This window comes from Rattus norvegicus, chromosome 16, assembly GCF_021556685.1.
Source record: "Rattus norvegicus strain SHRSP/BbbUtx chromosome 16, alternate assembly SHRSP_T2T, whole genome shotgun sequence".
NCBI lineage: Eukaryota > Metazoa > Chordata > Mammalia > Rodentia > Muridae > Rattus > Rattus norvegicus.
The window spans coordinates 52,985,001-53,006,869 of NC_141549.1; the positions used below are offsets into that span (position 1 = coordinate 52,985,001).

At 45.2% G+C, this 21,869-nt stretch overlaps 2 protein-coding genes and 2 long non-coding RNA genes across 6 annotated transcripts in view; 3 read left to right on the forward strand and 1 right to left on the reverse strand.

The window, feature by feature from the left end:
• LOC120097575 (uncharacterized) overlaps positions 1 to 5,107 on the forward strand; it is a 39,242-nt gene extending 34,135 nt beyond the window's left edge. For 2 of the 3 annotated variants that reach the window (XR_015640326.1, XR_015640327.1), the window contains 2 exons: positions 495 to 614; positions 700 to 1,204. This is a non-coding gene — a long non-coding RNA (uncharacterized LOC120097575). Of the gene's footprint in view, positions 1 to 494; positions 615 to 699 lie in introns of all 3 variants that reach the window. The other variant, XR_015640328.1, reaches the window with a different exon arrangement.
• The window catches only part of Erich1 (glutamate-rich 1), a gene marked incomplete at its 5' end in the record, with an annotated part of 52,793,804 nt that overhangs the window by 22,114,441 nt on the left and 30,657,494 nt on the right, over positions 1 to 21,869 (forward strand).
• The window catches only part of Stox2 (storkhead box 2), a 239,065-nt gene that overhangs the window by 35,317 nt on the left and 181,879 nt on the right, over positions 1 to 21,869 (forward strand). The gene's annotated exons all lie outside the window — the stretch shown is intronic.
• On the reverse strand, positions 4,241 to 20,977 carry LOC148000559 (uncharacterized). The gene is made up of 2 exons (XR_015640329.1): positions 18,049 to 20,977; positions 4,241 to 6,774 (listed from the first exon to the last, which is right to left on the reverse strand). It is a non-coding gene; the product is annotated as an uncharacterized LOC148000559 (long non-coding RNA).

Below are 21,869 nucleotides of genomic sequence, written 5' to 3' on the forward strand. Positions count from 1 at the left end.
CAACCAACCAACCCAACCTAACCAACCAACCAACCCAAGCAAGCAAGCAAGCAAGCATGCAAGCAACCAACCAACCAACCTAACCCAACCAATCAACCAATGAACCCAACCAACCAATCAACCAACCAACCTAACCCAACCAATCAACCCAACCAACCAATCAACCCAACCAACCAATCAACCAACCAGACAAAAAACACTAACAAGCAAGCAAGCAAGCAAACAAAAACCAGAAGAAAACCCAAGAAACTACAATACTTCAAACTACAACACTTCACTTGGAGATATGTAAATAGACTTGGGATATGAGCTTCTAGCCTGACCAAGCAGGTTTAGTAAAACTTTGGGTGTCATAGGTTTTCTAGCTTCCATAATCATTCCTAGGAATACTTTTTATTTTTTTTTTATGTATATGGATTTTTTTTATTAACTTGAGTATTTCTTATTTACATTTCTTTTTTTTTTACCTGGCACCATTTTTTTTTTAAAATTAGCTTCTCAATCATCATCTGGAAAGAAAACATTCTGAGCAACATCATTAAAAACAGCTCTGATAAAGCACGGTCACTACTACGTATCATAAAGCAGGTACAAGCTATTTTACATCCACAGAGGTATGATACAGTACTGTCCTACATCTATAATACTAGAGGATACAATTTAAAAGGCATTATTTGAGACTTGATTCTACTTTTCCAGCAGAGGGCCCAAAGGATGGTGTGACACAGCTTTGTAAAGAAACATACTCTGGACAGGATTTCCTTTCACTAGTGGCACAGTTCTAAGGATTCATTCTCTCCATGAATGTCAGCTAAAACCGTTATTAAAAAAATGAAATATCCCTAGAACAAAACTGTATAACCACCGGATTCACATGAAGATGACCTAGTGGAGACAAGCTGGACCTCACCTTACCAACAAGCTATCAAATCTGTTATGTTTAAACAGTGAGACCTCCAAGGAAGGAGATGCCAAGTAGTGCTTCAAAGCTTCGGACCACAATCAAACACAGCATCCTTTTCAACAGAAGCAGAAGCTCATCTGAATATGCTCAAGGATGCTGACATCAACATTTAATCATCTCCTCACTCATCCAGGAAGAAGGGGAGATCAGTTACTACTGTACTTTATTGTGTTCAACCAAATCACCATGTTACAAAAATAGCAAGCTGCCATAATAAAAAATAAGGCTCCTCTATCCAGCACCAGATAGCATCATTTTACTTTCAAGCCTAGAAATTGCACACTTGTATATAAACCAACCGAAGATGAGGATTGAGAGTTCATCTTGGTGGATTTTTCCTTTGATGAATATGAAGTGTCCTTCCTTATCTTTTTTGATGACTTTTAATTGAAAATTGATTTTATTTGATATTAGAATGGCTACTCCAGCTTGCTTCTTCTGACCATTTGCTTGGAAAGTTGTTTTCCAGCCTTTCACTCTGAGGTAGTGTCTGTCTTTGTCTCTGAGGTGTGTTTCCTGTAGGCAGCAGAATGCAGGGTCCTCGTTGCGTATCCAGTTTGTTAATCTATGTCTTTTTATTGGGGAGTTGAGGCCATTGATATTGAGAGATATTAAGGAATAGTGATTATTGCTTCCCGTTATATTCATATTTGGATGTGAGGTTATGTTTGTGTGCTTTCATTCTCTTTGTTTCGTTGCCAAGACGATTAGTTTCCTGCTTCTTCTAGGGTATAGCTTGCCTCCTTATGTTGGGCTTTACCATTTATTATCCTTTGTAGTGCTGGATTTGTAGAAAGATATTGTGTAAATTTGGTTTTGTCATGGAATATCTTGGTTTCTCCACCTATGTTAATTGAGAGTTTTGCTGGATACAGTAACCTGGGCTGGCACTTATGTTCTCTTAGGGTCTGTATGACATCTGTCCAGGATCTTCTGGCCTTCATAGTTTCTGGCAAAAAGTCTGGTGTGATTCTGATAGGTCTGCCTTTATATGTTACTTGACCTTTTTCCCCTACTGCTTTTAATATTCTTTCTTTATTTTGTGCGTTTGGTGTTTTGACAATTATGTGACAGGAGGTGTTTCTTTTCTGGTCCAATCTATTTGGAGTTCTGTAGGCTTCTTGTATGCCTATGGGTATCTCTTTTTTTAGGTTAGGGAAGTTTTCTTCTATGATTTTGTTGAAGATATTTACTGGTTCTTTGAGCTGGGAGTCTTCACTCTCTTCTATACCTATTATTCTTAGGTTTGATCTTCTCATTGAGTCCTGGATTTCCTGTATGTTTTGGACCAGTAGCTTTTTCTGCTTTACATTATCTTTGACAGTTGAGTCAATGATTTCTATGGAATCTTCTGCTCCCGAGATTCTCTCTTCCATCTCTTGTATTCTGTTGGTGAAGCTTGTATCTACAGCTCCTTGTCTTTTCTTTTGATTTTCTATGTCCAGGGTTGTTTCCATGTGTTCTTTCTTGATTGCTTCTATTTCCATTTTTAATTCCTTCAACTGTTTGATTGTGTTTTCCTGGAATTCTTTCAGGGATTTTTGCGATTCCTCTCTGTAGGCTTCTACTTGTTCTCTAAGGGAGTTCTTTATGTCTTTCTTGAAGTCCTCCAGCATCATGATCAAATATGATTTTGAAACTAGATCTTGCTTTTCTGGTGTGTTTGGATATTCCGTGTTTGCTTTGGTGGGAGAATTGGGCTCCGATGATGCCATGTAGTCTTGGTTTCTGTTGCTTGGGTACCTGCGCTTGCCTCTCGCCATCAGATTATCTCTAGTGTTACTTTGTTCTGCTATTTCTGACAGTGGCTAGACTGTCCTATAAGCCTGTGTGTCAGGAGTGCTGTAGACCTGTTTTCCTGTTTTCTTTCAGCCAGTTATGGGGACAGAGTGTTCTGCTTTCGGGCGTGTAGTTTTTCCTCTCTACAGGTCTTCAGCTGTTCCTGTGGGCCTGTGTCTTGAGTTCACCAGGCAGGTTTCTTGCAGGGGAAAAGTTGGTCCTACCTGTGGTTCCAAGGCTCAAGTTTGCTCGTGGGGTACTGCCTAAGTCCTCTCCGCGGTGGCAGCAACCGGGAAGATCTGCGCCACTCTTTCCGGGAGCCTCTGTGCACCAGGGTTCCAGATGGCGTTTGGTGTTTTCCTCCGGCGTCTGGATGTGCACAGAGTGCAGTCTCTTCTGGTTTCCCAGGCGTGTCCGCCTCTCTGAAGGTTCAGCTCTCCCTCCCACGGGATTTGGGTGCAGAGAACTGTTTATCCGGTCTGTTTCCTTCAGGTTCCGGCGGTGTCTCAGGCGAAGGGGTCCTGCCGCTCCCAGGCCCTCCCCTACGGGAACCCAGAGGCCTTATACAGTTGCCTCTTGGGCCAGGGATGTGGGCAGTGTTGGTGGTCTCCTCCGCTCTGCAGCCTCAGGAGTGCCCACCTGATCAGGCGGTGAGGTCTCTCTCCCACGGGGTTTGGGAGCAGAGAGCTGCTGCGGGCCGGGATCCATGGGTGTGGGAGAAAAGCAGCTTTAACCCTATTTTACATATGTAGACTCTGACCCATGAAAAAAATCAGAGTGCCATTGAGGGAAGGCACTTTGAACTTTGAACTTTATTTCTTTTTACCCTTGGGTCCTGTCTTAGTTAGGGTTGTATCACGATAAAGAGACACCACAACCAAGGCAACTCATTAAAGTAAACATTTCATTGGGGCTGGCTTACAATTTCAGAGGTCCAGTCCATTACCATTATTGTGGGAAGCATGCTGCTGGAGGAGCTGAGAGTTCTACATCTTCTGCAGGCAGCCAGGAGTAGACTAACTTCAGGAATACTTTTTATAAAAAAAGATTTATTTATTTATTTCATGTATGTGGGTACATTGTCACTGTCTTCAGACACCAGAAGAGAGTATCAGATCCCCATGGCAGATGGTTGTGAGCCACCATGTGGTTGCTGGGAATTGAACTCTGGATCTCTGGAAAAGCAGTCAGTGCTCTTTACCACCGAGCCATCTCTCCAGCCCTCTAGGAATACTTTTTAAAAAAGTTCTTTCTATGTGTCAGATGTCGGCCAAGTGCTGAGGCTATGACATTAACCAGCGCTCCTAACTCCTTGTGTACAACGGAGCAAGAGTACAGACTGCAGTCGTGACTCTGAGGGAGACTCTGTTCCTCAGTGGCAGAAGAGAGGGCTCGTGAGAGTAGGGATGGGCTCCCCATCACTGCCTACAGAGTGGGAGAAAGCATCTTTTAAAATCATAGTCAAACTTATACTATTTACCATTTTGATCACACAGGTCAGTAACCATCCACTATCTCGCCTTCTGAAACAAGACGGTTTCCGTCTTTCCCCCAAAACTCTACTTACTAATTAGTAAATCCCTCTCCGCAGCCCTGCTAGGGTCTCTTCTACTTTCTGTCCTTACACTTTTGTCTACTCTTGGTCCCTTTTTTATAAGTGCTATCATGCAATAATTATCTTTCTGTGCCCAGCATATCTTGTTAAGAATAGCATTTTCAGGGGCTGGAGAGAGGGCTCAGTTGTTAAGCACTTGCTGCTCTTCCAGAGGGTTTAAGTTCTGTTCCCACTTCACAAACATTTTCTGGCCTTCATAGGTACCACGCACATATCTAGAGTACATACGTGCACATGGTGTGCAAACATACAGGCAAACCACTCAGACACATAAAAATAAATTCTAAAATAATAATTTTAGGGTAAGTTCAGGTTATAGCAGATTCAAAATTTCACCCATTCATTTGGTGGCTGAATAAAACAGTTCATTGCATGGTTAGAACATGCTTTGTTTATGAATTTGTTGCTAATATTTATCTTGCTTAATTCTGCCTGTGGCTATTGTAACTACTGCTGTCATAAAATTATGATACAAATACCTATTCAATGTTTAAGTTAATTGAGACAGGGGAGTAGTCACTGTGTAGACTTTGCTGGCCTGGAATTCACTATGTAGACCAGGCTGGCCTTGAACTCATGGAAATCTAGATGTATCTGCCTCCAGAGTACTGGGGCTAAAGGCTTGAGCCACCACGAGTGACAATATCCTCATTAAAATGTCTACTTTATATTATGAGATTAAATTAAATTATGATCCCGTAGAAGCCACTTTTCACATTTAGATAAAATTTTTACATGAACAAAACTAATTACTAAAATTTGGGTCATTTTTCTTTTAATATGGTTTTTATGGTCATTAAAGTTATTAAAATGTTTTCGATGACTGGGAAGGTAATTTGTGTATAGTAATTTGTTTCCTTACTCCTTTGGGTCATCTTGAGATTTATTATAAAATAAATTGAGATGAACACATACATATAAGTGTTTGTGGATAGGTCTGATAAGTCTCTTGTTGAAATGAAGTCACTGCCTCATGGATGGGAGCACTTGTGACAATATACCTGTCATGAGTAGTCGCCTTATTTCGTAGGAGCGTTGTCACAGCCAAGGCATCGTGTATGAGATCCTGACTTGTTAAAATGGCCTTTCCATTCTCTCAAAATTGCGCCGTAGCCCCCACACCACAGGGATGAAAAGCCGAGGGGACCTCAACATCTATCTCTAATTCTGTCCGTTGGGAAAGTTTCACAGGTTTGTCTCTCCACACACAGTTCCCCTTCACAGATACACAGGCACATACAGGCAGGCCAAGCTGGATGTCAGCCTCACTGGGGGCAGCCACTGTGGACGAGCAGCAGCGACTGGTAATACTATGGGTGGGTGGATAGGGACTGTAAACTATCGGACCAGGATGCCTTCCAATCCTTTATCCGTCACTACCTCTGTCTCACTCCTAGGCTGACTCTTTTCTTGCAGAAACCATCACGTTGGAGACACAAGTACATGGAAATTCTCTGAGGAACACTTCAGAACCTCTTTTACCTTTTACAGTTCTCCAAAGATATGGGATGTAGACCCCGTGAGTGCACCCTGCCCCCCTACCCCCGAGAACATCCCCTCCACACATAATTATCCTCCACAGACACAGGAGCATACAGAGCAGGCTAAACTGGACAGGTAGACAAGCTGATTGGGGCTGGAGATTCTGAAGGCTGCCTGAGTTCCTGTGGCCATCTATTCAAATCATGAAGAGTAATCTGCTTTTATCATAGATTACTGACTGAGTGTTAAGAATGTTATTCTCATCTAAAATGTACACAATGGCATCTATGTCGATATTTGATCAGACACCTGGCCACTATGGTCAGACAAGTTGACATAGGGAAAAGTTGTACTGTTCTCCAAGGTAAAAAAAGCAACCTTAAGACCTACACATGTCATTTCTCCTGTTCGCCACTAGAGGGCACTATGACCATAGGAAATAGAAGACATAGTTCCCACACTTTCAACAGGAACTCAGGAAAGCTTCCCATTCAAGTCTCTAATTTTGTAGCTGGGAAAGTTGGGACTTGATGAAAAGCTACACTGTAGAGCTACAGACGAAAATTAAAGTTCGAGGCTAGAGTTAGAGCCACGGCCTTTTGACCTTGGCTTCTCCTGATTTCCATGTTACAGCACTCAGTTTTGTTAGTGATTTAATGGCAATCGCTTGCAATGCTGGGATTGTTTTGTGTGTTTCCTGAGAAAGAGGCCTCCTTTTGTTAACAATGTAGGTGCAGAGCCCACAGGAGCTGTCAGCAGGACTTCCCGCAGGGTGGCTGCTCCTGCCCATCCTTTGTTGGCATTGTGTCTGGAACTGAACACAATGTGTTCACACATTAGTGTGTTTACTGAACACACTAAGGATTTCTTTGTTGGTTTCTTTTGTAAAATATTGGGTTCAAGTGATACTAGGGAGGCTTGCTGTACACACAGTCTGGGTGTGCAAACACCTTTTCATGGTGTGTGTGTGTGTGTGTGTGTGTGTGTGTGTGTGTGTGAGAGAGAGAGAGAGAGAGAGAGAGAGAGAGAGAGAGAGAGAGAGAAAGAGAGAGGAGGTGTTGGGTGAAAAGGGATACCCCATGAAAAACATAATTTTTCTTGGTTCTGTTGGAAAAAAGAATTGGATTCTTTCATTTACGAATCAAGTCTAAATTTGAGAGCTCTAGCATGTTAGTTCCAACAGGTAGATGAAGGGCTAATTTTTTTTGAAAATGCATGTGTAATTTAAAAATAAAAATTTCTACCTAACTTGGGAAACACCATGTTTTATCTTAAATATCCTTCTCTTTTTGTTGCAGCCAATCTCCCTGTCCTAGAACACCCTTCTCTTTTCGAGCTGCTCCCTCAGGCTTAGTCCCCCCACTAGGGGGCAAGCGAGGAAAAGCAGACCCAGTTCACAGGCCGGTTTGCTGCTCCAGGGACAGCAAGCAAAGGATTATGTGTGTATTTGGGGGTCTACATGTGGGGGTGGCCATTTCCCGTATGTTGACTATATAAAGTTGTCAGGTGTTCTCCCTGCTCTTTCAGGCTTCCGTTGAAGATGATTAAAACACAAGAAGTAACATCAGTGGAAATTTTCCAAGCCAGGTACTCTCAATGCTTGGAGTTCACTCTGGGTTGAGTTCGCTCTGGGTTGGTAACTACAAGGACATGCTTAGGATGGTGGTCACTCTGCGCTGAGACTCCTCACAGCTTGGCTCTGCGAGAGTTTTCATCATAATCCTGGTATTGGGTGTCCCCTGCTGCAAGTTCCAGGGACCAGAAATGGTTTTAATTTTGGATGTCTTTGGACTTTGGAATATTTTAATAAACATAAGGAGATATCTTGGGGCCTGGACCTAAGCCTAAACCTGAAATTCATCTATGTTTCCTATACTTAACATGTGTAGCCTGGAGGTGATCTTAGATGGTATTTTTAGGGTGCCTCCGTTTGGATGTGGAAGCTTCTCAGGAGGTCAGGTGTGGCGTCTTAGATGTGTGACTTCACTTCAGCGTTCAAAACATTTTAGATTTTGGAGCATTTGGGGTTCTGTGTTTTTGGATCTGAAATATTCAATTTGTGTAATTAGGTAATTGGAATTGCCTGTGGTCTGCTGGACCCTGCCTCTCCTCTCACATCCAGATTTACTTCTGCTTTTAAAATGAAGTTGGTTTGCCTGTCAGGTTGCTCAGTGCCGTTGACTTTTCCGAGTCCATGGGACGTTTAGAGAAGGAGGCGGGAAAACAAAGGGCATCTTAAAGGCATTTGGGACTACATCTCACGTGACCGGGGGCAACAGCACTGTCCCTAGAACTTAGCAAGGGTGAACGATAGAAAGCAACCCTGGGGTCACTCTTCAGTCCTCGGGATGGTCACAGTGTTGGGTAAGGTGACACTGGCCCCTGATGTGAGGAGTTTAGTTTCCCAGGGAGTCATGCGATTTGAAAGAGCCATTTATATGGGGAAAGCGAACCCTGGCTTTGCCTTCAGCCCGCTCCGCTGTGCGCTTGCCAGCATGTAGCACAGGTAATTAATTTCTGTGTGTAATCCCTGTTCCAGAAGTTAGATGGAAAATGAAGCCACTTGATCCTTTCGTGCTCATTACAAGACATATTCATTAAATCTAGCGCCCAGGTAATTCCCCGCTTCCTTGGCTATTACTGTCTTTCTTGACTTGAGTATTTAGGAATCTGGCTTGGTTATTGGCTGCCTCCGGCAAGTGGCGAGCAAAACCTCGCCTCCGTGAGCATGTACGAGAACTGCCCAGGCTGTATCGGCTTTCTGGCTCCTTGCAACATGACTGGACTAATTTTTCAGATGCTTTGAGTGGAGTACAGCAGACTCTTGCTTCACTGTAAGAGGTAACATGAAAACTCCCAACCTTACAGTCGAGGCCTATCCATTTCCCTCTAATTACCTCCAGAAGTACCTGTTAATGATTCATTAGTTATAAAAATAAATTATAGGTACTCTGTGGCTCTGTTTGCAGTTTCTTTTGACTTTTTGAACTGGCTACCACCAGGCGAAGAGGCATGTAGCGGTGGAACAGTAGTGGGGCTCAAATTGCTTGTAATTTTATAGATTTAATAAAGATAGAGCAAGGCTCTGTGTAAACAGGGTTAGGCTGGCATGGAGGGAATTGCTTTAGGACAAAAAAAAAAAAGCCTCTTGGCTTCTTATAGAATACCAAGATGGGGGCGGCGTCCTACATTCTGGTGCAAACTGCACATCAGGGAAGCTCAGTAAATGGGGCAGATGAGGTTCTCTGCGGTGGTTTGTGTATGCTCGGCCCCTAGAGTGGCACTATTAGGAGGTGTAGCCCTGTTGGAGTAGGTGTGGCCCTGTTGGAGTGGGTGTGGCCTTGTTGGAGTGGGTGTGGCCTTGTTGGAGTGGGTGTGTCACCGTGGTGTGGACTTTAAAACCCTCATCCTAGCTGCCTGGAAGTCAGTATTCTGGTAGCAGCCTTCAGGTGAAGATGTTGAACTCTCAGCTCCTCCTGCACCATGCCTGCCTGGATGGTGCCAGTTTCCCACTTTGATGATGATGGACTGAACCTCTGAACCTGTAAGCCAGCCCCAATGAAATGTTGTCCTTATAAGAGTTGCCTTGGAAAGGACTGAAAGAGCTTGAAGGGGCTTGAGATCCCATATGAACAACAATGCCAACCAACCAGAGCTTCCAGGGACTAAGCCACTACCCAAAGACTATATATGGACTGACCCTGGGCTCCAACCTCATAGGTAGCAATGAATATCCTAGTAAGAGCACCAGTGGAAGGGGAAGCCCTTGGTCCTGCCAAGACTGAACTCCCAGTGAACGTGATTGTGGGGGGGAGAGCGGTAATGGGGGGAGGGTAGGGAGGGGAACACCCGTATAGAAAGGGAGGGGGAGGGGTTAGGGGGATGTTGGCCTGGAAACTGGGAAAGGGAATAACAATTGAAATGTAAATAAGAAATACCCAAGTTAATAAATATGGGGAAAAAAAAGAGTTGCCTTGGTCATGGTGTCTGTTCCCAGCAGAAAAACCCTCCCTAAGACACTATCCATGCCCTGTCTTGTTTGGTATCATTGTGTTGACCAGTATGATGCAGTGTAACTTGGGAGAAAGGGGTTCGTTTGCTTTATGTGTCCTTGTCACAGTCTATCCATGAAGGAGGTCAGGGCAGGGACTCAAGCAGGACCAGAGACAGATGAACTAGAGAAGAAAGCTATCTTGGTGGCTTGCTCGCCAAAGCGTGTTTAGCTTCTTTTCCTACACAACTCAGGCCCACCTGCCCAGGGGTGGTATTGTCTCCAGTGGACCAGTCCTCCTCTATCAGTCAGGGGGGTATTGTCTCCACAGGACAGCTCTCCTCCATCAGTCATTAATCAAAATGGCCACAGACATGCCCACAGGCAATGGAGGGGATTTCTCACCTGAGGTTCCCTCTTCTCACGTGTCTGTGTCCAGGTGACAAAAACTAACTAGTCCAGTTCTGTTCTGTGTGGCTATAAATGCATAATGACATCTTTTCAGACATGGTTTCTGAAACACACTAGAGGTTTGTCATCACCGCTTGTAGGTGAAATGGGTCACAGTGAGTTTCAAGATTTTTGGGGGTGGGGAGTGGAGGAGAAAAATCTTTCTTTGTGTTTTCTTCCTTCCTTTCTTCCTTTACTACCTCCTCCTCTTCCTTCTCTTCCTCCTCTTCTTCCTCCTCCTCCTCTTCTTCCTCCTCCTCCTCTTCCTCTCCCTCCTCCTCCTCTTCTTCCTCTTCCTCCTCTTCCTCTTCCTCCTTATGGTTTTTTGAGACTGGATTTAACTGTGTAGCCCTGGCTGTCCTGAAACTCACTCTGTAGACCAGGCTGGCCTTCTTGAACTCTGAGATTCACCTGCCTCTGCCTCCCGTGTTCTGTGATTAAAGGCGTGAGCCACTACTGCCCGGTCCCTTCTTTGTTTTTCCAGTAAAATTTTACATGGTATCTTAGCCTATGAGGATAAGAGCATTTTTTTTTTAAGGGCAGAGGACTAAGAATACGAGAACATGTTATCTCCCAAAGTCACATCAGCGTGACCCATAGGCCTGCTCAGAATTTAGGGTGAAGGAAACCATTAAAAATGGTAGATTAAATGGCTTTCATATTTATTTCACTGAAGTTCCCACTCTTTAGACTTGTGGTGTCACACCCATAGACAGAGATGAGTGTCTTCCTGGAAACTGATGTTTCGAACAGATTGACAATGGCCGGATTGTAAAGTGACTGTTTTGGGCTATGTGTCATCTGAGACACGACTGTCCAGCCTTGCTTTGTTCTTCTGTGGCCCCTGACGGCTTCTGTAGAACTTCGTGAGTACCGAGAGATGTGAATTTCCCACTGTTTTCTGTAGGGTGAGGTATTGTTTTGACTTTCACTTGTTGTCTAAAAATGGGCAAATGGGTTGGAATTTCTGGGTGTGGTTTGGTGTGTGGGCCCACGGCTTGGTAATTCTAGTTTTAACTTCTCCTCGGGCAGTGCTTCTGCAAATGAAGTGGCTATGTTTCTCTGACTTTCAGAGGAAGGTTTTTGAGGTTCATTTTTGGCTTCTCTGGCAATGTCTTTTCTCTTCTCAACACATAGTAACAGCTGAGTGTGCTCACCTTGTGTCTCAGAGTCTGTTAACCCTGGACACAAATGCTCCCTGAGGTAAATTGTGCTCAGAGACAGTAAAATCCAGACTAGATCTACAGGCCACTGACCAAGGTTATGAACTGGACGGATTCTCGTGGGTGAGGTTACAAAGTCTTTAATATTTGACAGAAGTGACTTAAGGGAGGAGGGGTTTAGTTTGGCTCACAGTTTAAGGGAGCACGGTCCGTTGTGGTGGGCACGGTTCCAGGTTATGGCATCTGGAGTAGCTTGGGGCCATGGCTCTGTTACACAGTGGGGTTAGTGGAGAGACAGTTGGCTGGGTTGGAAGCAAGGCCAGCTTGTGTCCAGAGGCCCACTTCTGCCATAACTTCACCTCTAAGAGAGTCTACCAGCGGGGAACCAAATGTCTCAAATGTACAAGCCAATGGGGATGGGGGTAGGGAGGGTTTTATATTCTTGCCGTGGTGGCCACCATTTCAGACGGAATGCCCGGCTTTTGCCCTAGTGCCTCATGTTCCTTTCCAGTAGATATGTTCCAAGGACTTGATGTCAAACTCAGTCTGAAGAAACATGGATGTTTGATTTACAATTCCTCTGCTTGACCCATCCACTTGTGCCACAACCTGAGTTGAAGAAGCATCAGAACAGACAGAGTTATGATTACCTAAGAAGTAAGAATAACAAATATGGAAATCTTGCCCACTGGAGGAGCTGTCTCTGGCATTCCATCCCTTGCTTCCCCTCCCCTCTCCTCTCCTCTCCTCTCTTCTCTCCCTGTCCCTCCCTCCCCTCCTCTCCCCTCTCCTCCTCTCCCCTCCTTTCTCCTCCCCTCCCCTCTGCCAGTCCCTGGTTCTGTCCTGGATTTAGAATCCTGAGGAAGATGGCAGGCAGAGGGGAGCCTCTCAAGCTTTCTCTATATTCCTCACTTTCTTCAGATGCTAGCTCTGGAAAACAGGAGTCTGGGAATGGGGCAGGAATCAGCGCAGTGTCCTCAGAGATCCTGAGACAGGGCAGCCCCCAAATAGACCACAGGTTTGTGCCTGCCTTGGGGAATTACTCTCCGAGCCAAGAACCAAGAGCGGTGGAACTGAGTAGGCTGAGATGGGGTGGATGCTGACTGGGGATATTGGACTTTGAAGTGGAAGTGACTGACAGGTGGGGCTATAGGTTCCTCAGTGTGGGCGGGAACAGTGTGAGAAACTGGATTGGGAAGTATATTCTAATTTGAGAGCAAAAGCAGGGAGCAGGAAAGGGAGGAAGCCACTTCCACCATGTAGATCTGCATTAGGAGCATTTTCTGTGGTGACAGAGAGGAAATGAGCAAGAGGGACTGACCTGATAGGGCTGAATGAGTGGGAGGAGGGGGAGAGGGAGGAGGAGGAAGAGGAAGGGGAGGAGGAGGAAGAAGGGGACGAGGAAGGGTAAGGAGTAGGGTGAAGGGGAGAGGGAGGGGGAGGAGGAGGACCTGTTGGCCTGGGGAATGCCACGGTGCTCTCTACTCTGGGTGAAACAGCAGAATTTTCTAGAAGAGGCTTTGTTTGTGAAGTTAGGAGCACAATGACTCTGCTACTATTTCCCAGACCTCAAGTGGTTCATTCATTCGTTCATTCACTCATTAATTCATTCATACATGCAAGAAGTTCTCCTGAGCACTGTTGTAAGGGCTGGATCTATAAGGGGTGCAGGAGAGTCTGGGCTGCCCTCTGAGAGCTGACGTTTGTGGGGGTGGGCTCTGGCCCATACACAGTCAAAGGCAAGGCAGGGTGGTATGTGCCCACAAGTTACAGGGCTACAGAGGCATGTGGGATGGGGACATTGAGTGCCTCAGACAGTTGGCAGTAAAGCTTGAGTTCAGGACCCTGGATGAGTTGAGTCACAAAGGGGACAGGCGTCGGGAGAAAAGGATACCGGAGGAGATGGTGGCTCCCAAGTGGCTTGGGAGGTGGACTGTAGTTAGGGCCACTTTAGTGTCTTCTGCACCGGTGTCCAAACCGATCTTTATCATGGTCTAGAGATCGAAGAACCCTGTACATATGGATCCCACACACAGGCCCATGTTTTGCTCTGGCACGCATGTGTGTAAGGATGTGCATGACCGAGAGCAGAAACCATACTCAGTACGCTCACTCTGCTCTAGTGTGTTATTGTCTACCCGCTCTCTGCATTGTTGCTAACCGCCAACCCATTAAACTGGCCACACGATTTCTAAGGGATTACGACACACGGTTCAGTGAACATTGTTTTATGCGTTACCATCCCAAGGGATTTCCATCTTCTCATGGCCTTGAGGATGCATCAAGGCGTCTAAGGTGGACGACACCTTCTTTGTGTGCATTTTACAAAGATGGCTGTGTCGGGAGAACTTCAGAAGTGTGCGATGGAGAATACACCCGAAGACGGATCAGTGAGGAGTCAGCTTCGGGCGATCACTGGCCGAAGCATGGCGTGGGCGGGGCTGAAACCACGAGGGAGCAGGAAGGGCTGTTTGTGAGGAAGCAAGATGCACGCCCAGTTTTCCTGGGTGTTTTCCCTTGGAAGCTTATTGTCATTGTACAGCAACTGGCTATAGTACCATTGTACAGGTTCTTTTCCTGAGTTGTCTGTTCCAAGCTCAGAATTTGGGTGGCCTTTTCGCCCAGACTGTTGGGAGCAAGGCAGATCCCTCCTACCCACTCCTACCCTTATGTAGACATTCGTCTGCACAAGGCACCAAACCTACGCCTCATTGCTTCTACCACATAGCGCGAAGAAATGAAAATAGATGCTCGGTGGAGTATTTGTGAGGCTTGAAGTCTACATCTGTGATGCCCCAGGAAGTGCTCCTTGAGAGAGCAAGGAAAGCTCACAGAGTGACCCATACAGCTTGTAGATTACCCATAAGCCCCCGGTTCTCCAGGCGTCAGTGCTCCGTGGTAATGGGGGGTGTTTCATAGTGTAACTGTTACCCTCATTACTCTTTTCTGATCGGATCTGGATTACTCTGTTTTGGCCGCCATGGTGAGACACAGAGAAGTCCGTCTCAGGTGATAGAATTAATTTCCTACAGAATTAATCCTATAGAATTAATTTCTGGGAGCTGGGATGTCAAGAGTCAAGATTCCCCCACTCCTCCCACCCCCGAAGAGGGTCACTGATCGTGGTGTCCTCACCTGGCAGAAATGAAGGAACTCCTTTCCCTTTCTCTTCCTATAAAGATCCCAATTCCACCCAGTGCTGCCCCTCACTCCCTATGTAATCACATCCCAAGGCCTAACACAGTACTCTAACCTTTGGGAGGGTGAAGTTTCCATGTGAAGTTGGGGAGGACGTGGGGATTCACTAGTAATGTTCTAATTTCTTTTTCCCCCCATTTTAACCAAAGGGCAAAGGCAGAATGAGCCCTCCCCGGGAGCAGAGGAGTGTCGGGTTTTTGATTTGCTCTCACCAAGGCCCTCTGTTATTCTCAGCCAAAGTCACATTAACTTCCCAGCAGCCTCCAGATTGAATGGTAGGAATTTGCTTCTCTGTATGTGGCCCTGATTGGCTACGGACTCCTGATTCCCTTGCCCCGCCTCCCAAGTGCTGGGATTACAAGTCTGCACACCACACCTGGCTAAGATTTTAAAGAGAGAAAGGGAGCTGAAAGGGAGGAGGCATACAAGAGGGATAGCAGACACATCTCCAGAAATGTACTTACTTCTTTGGTCAGTAAATACCTGTGTAGAAATTTGAAACTTATGATGTCTCTCTGTTCTTGTCACCTTCTCACCCAAACATGATGCAATATTTCACAGTGATATTACCCAGTGGCAGTTGTATAGCTCATGCTTTTGAGTCTTTGTGTGTGTGCACTTGTGTGTGTGTGTGTGTGTGTATACATGCATGTCCTGTGTCTGTGTATGTGTGTACTGTGTGTGCATGCATGTACATGCATGTATCTATGTGTGTTGGTGTGTGTCTGTGCATGTGTGTACTATGTGTTTGTACGCATGCATGTACTTGTATGTGTCTGTGTGTCTGCATGTGTGTACTGTGTATTTGTGTGTGCGTGCATGCACACATTAGTGTGTGTACATGTGTGTAAATGCATATGTGTATGTGTGTGTCTGTGTGTACTGTGTGTCTGTTTGTGTGCATGCATGTACTGTGTGTTTGCATGTGTGCATACATGTGTGCATCAGTGTGTGTGTGTGATTGCATGAGTGTGTGCACACACATACAATGAAATATGCAATGCACCCAAAAATGTCTAGATTAGATGGGGGCTCTCTTCTCTCCAGAATGCATAGTTGGAAACCTATGAGAACTCGGGCAATAGGTATGTGTACACACACACACACACACACACACACACACACCATCCCCCATTTCATAACCATTTACAGCAATCCTGTCATGTTGTTAGACATGGCTGTTTGTGACCTCCACTTTAGAGATCAATAGCAGGAGTGCGCCGAGTAGGGGAGCCTGGGCCAAGATCGTATCACAACATAGTGACAGCAGAGATGGAGTCCAGGCCTGTGGCTGAGGGCTGAAGGCTTGTGTAACTGTCATGGCATGCTACTTTCTGCAGCCTCCTCCTGGGTGGTGAAAAGCTCTGTTTAACTTATCTCCAAGGCCGGTGACAGAGTTTCCTGTCTCAGTGTCCTGGGTCCTGCCAGCACTTGCCCTGTTTGACTTTCTTAATTTCAGTGTTTGGAAAGTTTGGGAAGACAGCACATATATCCTTTCCCCTTTGCTAGGAATATGTCACCTTCTGTCACTGTTACTTAAGACTAAATCCTCTAGGATGTTAGGGACAGCTGATGTTGACTAGGAAATTTAGAAAAGCAAACAAGATTGTTCTTTAATGTGTTGGCTGAATGTGTCTAAAATGTAAATTTTGTTTCTTTGAAATGCAGTTTGGAACAGTAACTTGAACAAGATAGCGAAGGGGAGTTGTCTGATTAGACAAACAGAAACAATAAAACAAGAAATGAACCATCACTCCCTAGGATTGGTGAACTTCAGGATAAGCACTGTGGTTCTCTCCTAAGATGAGTCTCTCGGACCTCTCCGCAGGGATGAAGAAAAGTCGTATTCTTAAGCGCTATCTCCTAGTGGCAGTTGGAGTTTCAGAATTAATTTGTAGAGTGACTTCCTTCTGGCAGATCCTATTTGTCTCCAGGGGATCCAGGGATCCATGGATACAGAGATACAGAAATACAGGGATGCAGAGATCCAGGGATCCATGGATACAGGGATACAGAGATCCAGGGCTGCAGAGATAGATGCAGGGATCCATGGATCCAGGGCTGCAGGCATCTGAACCTGGGGCAAAGCTGGCTCCTGTAGCTCAGTGTATGTTTGTGGGGGAGGGGCACAGGGTGGAGGGAGTAAGCACCTTTTAGTCTTCCTGGGCTAGGAGTGCATCGTTCTTTTTCTTGAAGTTCCAGATCTGTACAGAGGGACATTCTGCATCCCGCCAACTGTTGCTGTAAGTTCTTGAAGGGTCCGAGGCAGCCCTCGGCCTGGTCCACATGGCTGTGTGTGCATTGAGGCTCAGAGACTCCAGAGGCATCTCTGACAGTAGCTCGCACACCTTCAGTTGCAGAGATCAGTGCTTAACGGAACGAAGCTTCCCTTCTCTTTCCTTCCGTCTCTCCCTTTATTGGGTTCCAGGATTAAGTGACATTTGAGGACCAAGGGAACCAAAGGCCTCAGCCCTGGCCTGCAGCCCAGGAGTGTGGAGCCCCAGGATTCCAGGCATCCTTTGCCACACCTGCCTATTTCCATCCCTTGAGGATGGATGGATTTGTGCCAGAGTGGAAGAAATTGTGCAGGTCATAGAACTGATTGCCTCTGTCTGAATGTGGGCTTCCCTGTCGAAAGCCGCGTGCTGGAGAATGTACCAGTGCAAAGCTAGACACTTGTGCCACCTTCGGGTGAGGATATGTTATCAATGAGGGCATTAATTACTTAATAGTCCATCTTCTCCACAGGACCGTGGGCTCCACAGAGATAAGGACCATGCTGGCCTCAGGGAGGTTCACTTGCTGCTTCAATATTAGCAATAGAAATGATGGTTGGGTGGATAGTCTTTCAGAGAGCAGTGGGTACAGTACAATCTCTCTCTCTGTCTCTCTCTGTCTGTCTCTGTCTGTCTCTGTCTGTCTCTGTCTCTCTCTCTCTCTCTCTCTGTCTCTCTCTCTCTCTCTCTGTGTTCATATCCATGGAGAGATGATTCTGAAACCTCCTTGTAGATTTCCAAATCCACAGATATTCAATCACTTACATAAAACCTCACAGCATATAAAATATCCATCTGGATTACACCATATCTAGATTTCTCTTTTTGCCCACCTAATATAATGCAAATAGTTGTTAGACTGTGTTCTTTAGGGAACAACAGTAAGAAAACCGTTTGCATAAGTACAGGTGTGTCTTCGATTCTTACACACATGGAGCCTAAGCATACTGTGCGGTGGCTGTATACATGTACACACTTTGTGTCTGTCTGTCTGTCTGTTTCTGTCTGTCTTTCTCTCTCTCTCTCCCTCTCTCTGTCTCTCTCTGTCTCTGTCTCTGTCTCTGTCTCTCTCTCTCTCTCTCTCTCTCTCTCTCTCACACACACACACACACACACACACACACACACACACACACACACGCACATGCAAAGCAGGAGGGTAGTGAGGATGGGGTCTCCGCCCTGGACAAGGTATTGCGCATCTGTGGCCTGTCTTCTTGGAGAGGTGGTGCACACGCACTTTAAGGCTCTCTCACCTTCTTCCTGCCCTGGGTTTCATTTACCCCAAATGAAGAGTTTTGAGGTTGCTTTCTTTAAATGATCAACTCCACCTTGGAAACAGATTGGAGAGAAGGGAGGGAGTTGGAGACATCGGAGGCCTCCTGGGGTTAGGGGTCTAGGACTGTAGAGGGTAGGGGACTCTGAATCTAGGGATGTTTAAGGTGAAGCCTGCAAGGATTGCGTGCAGAGACTGAGAAGAGGCACAAGGGCTGCCGTCGGATCTGAACCTCCAGTGCCACTGGCCACGGAGTGCGAGCTGAGAGGACGCCTAAGTGTGACCGGTTCTAGAGCTGATTTTTACCAGCCGAGAGCGAGAGAATGCTGTTGTTCTCTCCCATGGGTAAGCAGGTTGTCATTAAGTCAGATAACTGACAATTTTCTAAATGGACCCTACCACTTAGGAAAATTGTGCTTCGAGCAGTCTCTACACCATTAAGGCGAGCTGCCCCACCTGACTACAGTGAGCTCCAGTGGGATTAAGAGCCCCAGAACAAATATTTAAATTCGGAGCCAAGTCAGGAAAACTAGTTGTTTTGCCCCCAAAGCAAAATGGAAATGCTCCTAACCACAGTTTGACCATGATTGCTTTCTGCAAACCAGCCATTGCAGGTGGGGGGCACATGGCGGTGCCTATCTGCAGTCTTATTAATCAAGAAGGGACAGGCAGAAATGGGGCAAATTTCAGGCTAGCCTGATCTACATGAGACACCATCTCAAAAAAACCACAAGAGCAAAACCAACTCAATTGTGGCGCTTTGCATGAGAACTGCCCCTCACCGGCTCATGTATTTGAACACTTGACCCCATTTAGCTGTGGTATCTGAGGTGGCGGGGTTAGGTAGTGAAGCCTTGTGGGAGGAAGCACGTCACCAGGAGCTGCCTTGAGACTGTATAGCCTCAGTCCACTTTTGCTTCTGTTCGCTTCATGTTCATGGTTGAAGGTGAGTCCTCCCATCTGGGCACCTCCTGCTTCTAGTACTTGCTGTCCTGCCTCTCTGCACTCTCACAGACTTCCTCTGGGACTGTGAGACAAAATAAACTCTTTCTTCCCTAAGTCACTGGTGGTCACACAGAAACAAAAAAAGGTTACAACAATAAAATCAAAATAAATCATTTAATAGGGGACGAAGACTTAGTAACATGTTAACCAATATATTAATGTAATAATTTATTAATAGAATAGCAACTGTATTACAGGCATTATACTGTGAACTAGAGACACAGCAGTGATCAGAACTGTGAAATTTCTGGCCCTCAAGGAAGTTTCATCATTCTGCAATAATTTCAAATTTCCCACGGTTTCACTGACAGGCTTGGTGCATAGCTCAGTGGTAGAAGGTTTGCCTATCGAGCAGAAGACCCTGGATGTTCAGTACTCAGCACTGGCAAAGCAAACAAACAAGCAAACAAACAAACTATAATTAAACAAATCGGATAAACGGAAACAAAATCCTAGCTTCGGAAAGCACAAGCAGCTCATCCAGCTGGTGTGCGAGTGAATTTTCAGGTGTGTAAAATCCGAGAAAGGTAAACGTGAGAAAAATGAACTTTTGCTCAAATGTTTTGTAGAAGCATTATTAAATCACTCTTTCTCTCTCTCCCCTCCCCCTCCCTTCCCTTCCCTTCTCCCTCCCTCTCTCCTCTCCTTCTTGTCTCCTCCCTCTCCCTCTTCTCCCTCCTCCCCCTCCTTCTCTCTGTCTCTTCCCTCTCCCCCCTTCTCCCCCTCTTCCCATGGGAGTCTCTAGGATTTGGATATTTGTGACTCCTTTGACCAACTGGATTTTTTTTTTTATTCATTTTTTTCATACAATATGTTCTGGTCAAGTCTTCCCCTCCCCTGACTCTACTCCATTTCTCTATCCACCCAACTTGATGATCTCTCGGTTTTCTCTATCTCTCCACAAAACAAAGTGAATAACTCAAAAAGGGTGGGGCGGAGGAATCCTACAAAAAATGGAAGTCAAAACAAGCAAAAGAGCTAAGTATGAGACAAACAAAGCACACAGACTACGAAGATGCCATTGAATTCATTTCAAATTTTGGCCATCGTTTTTGGTAAAGTAAAGGATGCAGTAGAATCTATCACATATTGAGTGACAGAGGAATATTGCGGGGCATTAATGGGAGACTAGCTGCTAAGATAGTCTTCTCTGGTTCTTGAGGACAATGGGGAAGAAGTGTTTATGCAGATTTCAGGAACCTTCAGAGAGCATCTGGTTGGTATTGCCTACTGAGAATCTCGTAAACATGATAAAAACGATCGATACATCTTTCTCTTCTATTTATAGCAAACACACATGTAGCCTTGTGTAACCTTAGAGAGAGGGTAATTCAAGGGGAAACCCATTTATAATCTTTTCCTTAAGTGTAAAAACATCAATATTTTTAAAAAACTCAAAGATTTATTGCCTGATGTTTTATTTGAGGTTCTGCTTCAAAACCAAGAATTTTTAGTTGTTTCAAAACTTAGTACTTGGTGCTGAAGCATTTTTCTGTTCCAAATTAAACTCACAGCACACACACACACACACACACACACACACACACACACACACTCTCACACACACTCACAAATTGTCAGTTATTTTCACACTTGTTAAATTTAAATTTTAGAGTTTAAACAAAACCAGTGAAGATAAATTGTAAGAGCCGACTGTGATGTTAGCAGGAATTTTTGGGACAGTCCCCACAAATGTCCTCGTTTTGTTTGTAGTCAAAATGGCAGCAGATGGAGCCGACTCTAATGCTTGGATTTTAATCCTTTTAAATGGAATTGGTAAAAAAAAAAAAAAACAACTACTTTATTTTCCTTATTCTCTGGGTCGTTTTTATTCTACAGGTGACGGGAGAGAATATTCTAACAGAAAAAAGTCTTAAACTCTGTAATACATTGCTTCATATTCTCCTCTCTGTACATGTACGCACTTTCCAATAATTTCAACCTTTTTTTTTTCTCTTTTCTTTTTTTTCGGAGCTGGGGACCAAACCCAGGGCCTTGCGCTTGCTAGGCAAGCTCTCTACCACTGAGCTAAATCCCCAATCCCTCAATTATTTCAACCTTAACTGACCCATAGCTCTCTGCTTTGACCGCTTTGAGTTGACTCTTGATTTGTACATCACATTCATAGAATATAGGCATAGCGTTCTGAGAAGAAACTCTTAGCTTTTAAAACCATATACGTGGGTTGGGGATGTAGCTCAGTGGTAGAGCGCTTGCCTAGGAAGCGCAAGGCCCTGGGTTCGGTCCCCAGCTCCGGAAAAAAAAAAAAAAACATATACGTGCAGCTTTCTCATACTCACGCCTTAATTCCGAATCTAAAACCACTATCACTCAACAACAACAACAACGACCCTAAATCACGTGTGTTGGGTGAGGTGGGAGGGGATAGATGCCCCAGAAAGGTCCTGCTGTGCGAGCACCGGGACCTGAATTTGGATTCTGGCGTTCATGCAAAAAAAGAAAAATCAACAAAACAAAACAAAAACAAACAAAAAAAACTGGGCGTGGCTTTGTGCACTCGTAATGCCAGCACTAGGGACGTGGAGGTCCGAGCATCCCTGGGTCTTACGGGCCAGCAACTCTGGCAGGATCAGTGAGTTCCAGATTTAGCAAGAGACCCTGTCTCAAAAACTAAAGTGGAAGTAACCGAAGAAAACTCCAGCATCAGCG